Source organism: Ixodes scapularis, unplaced genomic scaffold (assembly GCF_016920785.2).
Source record: "Ixodes scapularis isolate PalLabHiFi unplaced genomic scaffold, ASM1692078v2 PGA_scaffold44__24_contigs__length_19508400, whole genome shotgun sequence".
NCBI lineage: Eukaryota > Metazoa > Arthropoda > Arachnida > Ixodida > Ixodidae > Ixodes > Ixodes scapularis.
Window position 1 is genome coordinate 18,713,360 of NW_024609873.1, and position 6,742 is coordinate 18,720,101.

A 6,742-nucleotide genomic window follows, 5' to 3' on the forward strand; every position below is an offset into this window, starting at 1 on the left:
AAGAGCCAATCACGAAGCGTGAACATTAGAAGCCACGCCTTTCGTTTCGTAAGGTGACGGTGACTATTTTCCTGCCACCTCTACCTATCGATCTACTCTAAAAAAAAAATATCTTGTTCGTAAAAGAGCTTGAGGCGTTCGTCAGCTTTTCCATATTTATCACTCTAAACGTTTCTTTAAGCACTTGCTGGAAGGTATATGTGAAAAACCAATGTAAGGGGTTCTTTTAAGCTTTTTTGCTTTTATGCGCAAGAGTTCTCCGTCGCCCAGTTGCCTTTCTGCAGTGCGCCCGGGGGTGAGTGTGCTTGAGACAAAACCGTTCTTTGTGCATGAGCCGAAAGAGTTATTGGGGCGTCGAAGAACCTTTCAATGAACGGACTTTTATTCTAGAGTGTACATTGCAAAGTTTTGACTCGCCGACTCCAACCAAACCCGTGTAAGACATTCCGGCCGCTGTACAAATATATTTAGTAGCCGGCATTAAATCAATATTTCGGTAACGAAGTGGCGACGTTAGGTTCGAGGAACACTGTATGCGAGGAAACACGTCGTACTAGCCAGCAACAACGAAAGCCGGTGTTAAACACGCTATGAAAAAATGACGTTTATATTCCGATTTTTAGAAAGCCGACGCAAAAAACGTATTTTTTACTTTTAGTAAGTATTGTGTAGAATTATTCCTCGACAATCAACGTAAGTGTCTTTTCTCCCCGCAAGGGCAGTTAGAAAAAAAAAAATCAAGAAACACTAACAGCGCCCCTACCCCCCCCCCCCCCCTGCCCCCCCTTCCCCCCCCCTCCCCCCCCCCCCTCCCCCCCGTTAACTCGCAGGCAGAATAGGCGGCCACGTGATCTGGAGTCGATTTAATGTCGCCTATGCTCCATATATCCGCGCGGTGGGGTTTGCAAAGCAGAGGGCGCGCGCTGAGTTCGACGTATCGTTAAGGATCGGCTACTCCCGCCGTTTTGGCGATGGGGCACGAGCCACTACCCGAATGCATGTCGAAGCTTGATGACGACATCCCATGGATCGCATTGTTGGCGCTGCCCCCGCAACTTCGTCATCAAGTTTTGCGAAGGGGAGACGTCCAATTTCATACTTTACATTGCACCACGACGGGGACGCTTCTTGGTCAGTGGCGTTGTGTTCGAGTATTCTTGGGTCCCCCTAGTGCATGTCTTGTGTAAAGGGGGAAATATTCACACCCAATATCCTTGCACTGTCCCTTTAAGGTGCAACCCTACCGTGAATGCCATTTTGGTTCTATTTGACAGTTTAAAATTTTCGTTTTATGTATTCTACAGATGATTTCAAATTAAAGAACTGTTTTACTATATTTAATGCCTCAATATTACGAGTATTTTTTGTTCCTAGTTTATTGTTAAGCTTTTAATACACCACCAGTCTCTAATATTCAACTCTTTTTATTCTTGAGTCATAACGCCCCTATATTTACGATATTTTACGTGAAGGTTTGGTTGGATATAAGAAAAAGAAAAAAATGCAATGAACCATACAGAGAATGTATATCTTAAAATGCAAAAATAAACTTTAAAATTGGTGTTCTTTCATCGTGCTATAAAAACGAAATCATGTCGAATACTAAAAATTACGAGACATTAAGTTGCGAAGCCCCTTTCGATCGGTGTTACATTTTCCAGAGCTCACACATCGACATAGTACACATGAGGTTTAGTATTAGACCTCACACCTTTCCCATTCAGTTACGATAAGTTGCAGTTACATATTATCAAATACAGATGGCGACACGTGTTCGAGAATAGCTTGAAGTGCATTAGCCGTCGTTTATCATTATTGTTTTCGCTTATAGTTCCACGGAGGTTCACTTCGTGCTCTCCTGTACGCGGCATACATTAGAGACCAAGGTAACTCAGAAGCAAACTATTTAACAGATTAAAAAAAGAAAACGATGTTAGTGACTATTTGTGCTACAATCAACAAAGAATATTCACAACTTCACATGTGGTGTGAGCGCGTGGTATCCTCGTTTCCTTTTCTTCTTTCTACTACCTTTGACGCGCCCCAACTGAGCGTGCCTAGTGACAGTTGAGAAAGAAGCCATGCTCGTGCCCGGCCCGGACGGCACGTGCGTTCAAGTCTGGTGCCTGTCTCATGCCTGTCAAGCCTTCAGCCAGTCAAGCCAGCCAGCACTAACTCGCTCTTAGCCCTATTACTTAAAGTTTTTATTTAATGTAAATATACTTTCCTTATTCCTTTCGAAGACTTAGCCCTCATACCTTACATCTGGCGCAGTCGACCTTGAACCGTGAAAGCCTACCAGAGCCTGACCGCCAGCCTTGCCTCGATTCGCCTGGTTCCACCTACGCCCCGTCATGAACACCTGCGCACTTCTTTCTGTAACGTCTGGTGAGCGGAACGCTTTGTAACCCTTTCGTAAGCCTTGCCCGACACAGCCATGCCCGGCATTGTCTGGAATCAACTGGACGCAAGAACTATGTCGTTTCTGAGCGTCGAGCTAATTAAAGAAGAGCTCGCTGCACGTGAGCTAGACACTTCCCGCACAAAAGAAGGCCTCATCCAGCGACTCGCCGCGGACATCGAGGCGAGCCGCGAATCTTCGCCTAGCCTGGACCAAACGTCGGCCTCTGCCGCTGGCTCTTTGGTACTAGACCCTATCACGCTACAAAACCTTGCTGTTTTGTTGCAGCAGCTGCCTCGTCCTTCCACGACAGTTACAACGCTACCAGACCTGTCCGCGACCCTCCCACGTTTTTAGGGCTCGCCAAAGCAAAACGTGAAAGAATGGCTTGAGGACGTTCACCGCGTCCAACAACTCGCCTTGTGGGATGACGCCACCACCCGGCTTATCGCAGCAAGCAAGTTGAAAGGCACAGCACGAAACTGGCACCTCGCGTTCGGAAGCCAATACGACACGTGGCCAGCTTGGAGAGACGCCCTCAAGGAGACCTTCATCACAGAATGGACCCTGATCCACTGGCAGGAACGGGTCATGAACGTGACTCAGGGATTGGCGAATCCCTTCATCAGTACGCCTACGCCAAATTAAGGATCATCCAACGCTGCCCGGTAACCCTGAGCGATCCGCAGAAGATCGACTACCTACTCCAAGGCATGCGGGACCAACATATCGTCGAAGCATTAGCAGCCAACAGGCCAACAACCGTCCAAGCCTTTCTTGCGACATGCACGAGCCTGGATAGGTCGGCCCAACACGCCAAGGCAAGCCCTTTGACTACTCCAGCCCAACCCAATCACCAACATCATTCGTCTTGGTCGGCTAGATACGAACGTCCTACCCACCCTACGCAGCGCTCTGGCTTGACATCACCGTTACCCCCAGCCTCACGTCAACGCATCGCAGACCTGCCCACCGACTTGCAAGAGGCCAAATACCAAGCCATCTCGTCGCAATATGGAGCCCCAGCGTTCCGTAGTGGCCAAGACTTGTCCCAAACGGTCTGCTACAAATGTAAACACCTCGGACACCTTGCTTCGAAGTGTACAACATACACCGATGAGTCAGCACAGGCATCGTCGTCGGCAGCTAGGGTCATGCCTGCAAAGCCATTTCCACCAGCTCTTCATAGCATGCCAGCGACCCTTGAAGACTCTCAGCTGCAGTGCCCATTCTTTGTAGCCACCATCACTGTAATCGGAAACTATGGTGCTTTCCCAGACTCAGGTTCCAAGTTGACTCTCATAGCGAAGTCGCTTGTTCCAGAAGGCATGCTACATCCCTGGACTGGGCCTCCACTGGCAGTTGTAGGAGGTACTACCGTACTCCCAGTGGGTGCAGCTTTGCTTAAGATCATTGGCCCAATCGCGGCAGTCGTCGAGGCCACGGTTTTGGAACACAACATCCTTTCCTTCATCATTGGTGAAGATTGGTTTCGAGCCGCACAGGCGCGTCTGATCTTTGAGCCTCCGCAGCCCGTCCGGCTCCAGCATACGGCCACAGGTTTGTCTATCATAGCAGAACAAAAACTAGCACCACGGATGTGCAATGCCGTAACTCTCACCCTATCGGGCCTCAATTCACAAGTGCAGACATTGTCACAAGACTGCCTACAGAGAGAGCCCTTGCCGTCGCCGGAGCAGCCATCCCGGCAAGCCTTCGCCCAGGAGACTCCACGTGTGCCTTTAAGTAGCCCCAGTGTCCAGCCGCCAGCCAAGATAGCCGGTACTGTGGCTATAGTCATTCACCCTGATCTTCCGCCAGCCCTCCTTGAAGATCAGTTACCTTTCAGTCAAAATATTGTTGTTGCCGACATTGTGACACAATAGAATGGAGTTTTCGCCCCTTACGAAGATGACTTAGGCCATTTCACAAGCATGCAACATCGCACTGACCTGCTACCAAACGCCTTGCCCTACAGCCACAGCCCGTACCAATCTGTTTCCGAGGACAGACAGTTCGTGGAAGAACAGATAAAGAAACTCCTGACCCAAGGTGTTATTCTTTCAGTGTCTGGCCCATTGACTTTTCCAGTGGTCGTAGTATCTCGTGTAAAGAAGAAATGTTTGTTTGTCAACTATGCACCACTGAATCAACGCACCATCACAGTGGTGTACCCCCTGCCCCTTCTGGATGCAATCATCTATGACATCGCTGGATGCGCGTACTTCGCTACCACAGACTTGAAAAGTGCATGCTGGCAAGTCAGCCTCCGCCCCCAGGACTATGAAAAGACAGCTTTCATCGTTGTGCTGTTGGATCGTTGTGTTGCTGGAGTTGGATGAGTTGGACTGAACGTTTGCCCCAACCGTTCTTATTCTTGTTGTAGTAACTGTGAATTTGGCTTAGCACAAACTAAGGGACCCGGTTCTATAGATACGGCGGGGAGTGAGTGTGTTCGTCTGTTTCCTTTTTTCATTTGCGTATTTTGAAGCCCTTGCATTTCAGCGTCAAATCATTTACCTTTATTTGAGGTTAGCTGTGAGTGAGGGGCTATGCGCTTCTAAGGTTAGGCTTTGTTTTGCATATTTTGATGTTAGATATAGCCTTGTGCTTCTAGTGGTACACTTTCGCGTATTTTTTTAATATTAGCTAATAGCCATTACCCTATGCGTTCTTTTCGTTTTGTTTTGTTTTAAGCAGGTTGTTTGTTTCTTTTGCTCTAAACCAAGAGACTTGGTCTTTTAAGGCTACGGTGGGATGTGAGCGCGTGGTATCCTCGTCTCCTTTTTTTCTTTCTACTACCTTTGACGCGCCCCAACTGAGCGTGCCTAGTGACAGTTGAGAAAGAAGCCATGCTCGTGCCCGGCCCAGATGGCACGTGCGTTCTAGTCTGGTGCCTGTCTCATGCCTGTCAAGCCTTCAGCCAGTCAAGCCAGCCAGCACTAACTCGCTCTTAGCCCTATTACTTAAAGTCTCTATTTTATGTAAATATACTTTCCTTATTCCTTTCGAAGACTCAGCCCTCATACCTTGCAGTGGTCGCTCGCGTAGGTAAACATTGTTGTTTGAGAAGAACAATTGTGACGGCACGGTATGAAATCACGTGGCAAAAGCTCGCTATTAGCACGCGCTTTTTCGCAATCTCTATATTGTTGGGACAGCGAGGTCGTCCGGGGACTCTGGGTACGGCAGGGAGCCGAGCCAGGGCAGGAACTCATGTGGAGACCGGAATCGCGAAGGACCAGGGAGCAGGAGGGGTGTCTCTTGTATAATATAATTCTTTATATATACATATTAACAGGTTACATCAACTCAGAACACTTGAGAATACAGTCAAGAACACCAGAGAACACACGCTAGCAGCCGCCTGCTGCTGCTTTTATAACCTCACTTGTCCCCACATCCCTAGCAGAGAATCCCCAGGGTTCATTGTTTCTAATGGCCAGGCACGCCTTTTCCCCCTCCCCCACACTGCCATACGCGTCGCGCACACCGAAGGGCAGGCGACCTTGGTCACGGTGTGGCCTGTCGACCTCGTTGGTCACCGGCGCCATCGCGGTCCGGACGGGGCAAAGATCCCTAATTGCAGGCGTCTTCTCCGTGCGTAAAGGGTATAATCCCATCGAAGCTCGAAGCCGGGGGAGGACGCAAAGCACCCTCCTTTGTCGAGGGCGTCCCACGGCTGCCGAGGTGCCGCGCGTCGAGGCCAGAAGGAAGCAGGAAGGAGAGGGCCCGGAAGGTAAAGCCCGATGACACTGGCGTCCGTCAATTTAATAATCCGTCGTTGGAGGCCACGTCGTCCCTTCGCAAGAGGCATGTTGGCGACGCCAGGGCGACTCCTGCCCTGCCTCCATGCAGCGCTGAGCGTAGCCACCTGGTGACAATGCTCCAGGGCGTTCACCCGTGCCGGTCGGTTTGGAAGGGCAAGGTCGTCTCCTGGGCCCTTTCGCAACAATATGCAGCCAGCGAATACTCATTATCGGCGCCGAGATAAATGGTAGCTGTCAGCAGACTTGTACATAGTTCAACTACTCTACTCAAGTTACTGTAGTTTAACTACTTTTCTGAGTAGTTTAGTAACTTTCAATTACATTTTTATTTAGGTAATTAGTAGTTTACTTTAATTACTTTTTCTGAGTGACTTCTACTCAAGTTACAAATTAGTTTCGAATTTTAGTGGCTGTGTTTTCTATCAACAAACATTCCTGCACAAAGAAGATAAGATGTCGAAAAACCAGCTTATATTTGCAGAGGGGGAGCATGTGTCCTAGAAAGAGGGGGAGGGTGAAGAAAATGGTTTGGAGAATCCGAAACCCCCCAAAATTTTTCAAGCCCCCCTCC

At 48.9% G+C, this 6,742-nt stretch overlaps 1 pseudogene; it reads left to right on the forward strand.

The window, feature by feature from the left end:
- Positions 1-2,437: 2,437 nt before the first annotated feature.
- On the forward strand, positions 2,438-4,743 carry LOC121837501 (annotated as a pseudogene).
- Positions 4,744-6,742: the final 1,999 nt, after the last annotated feature.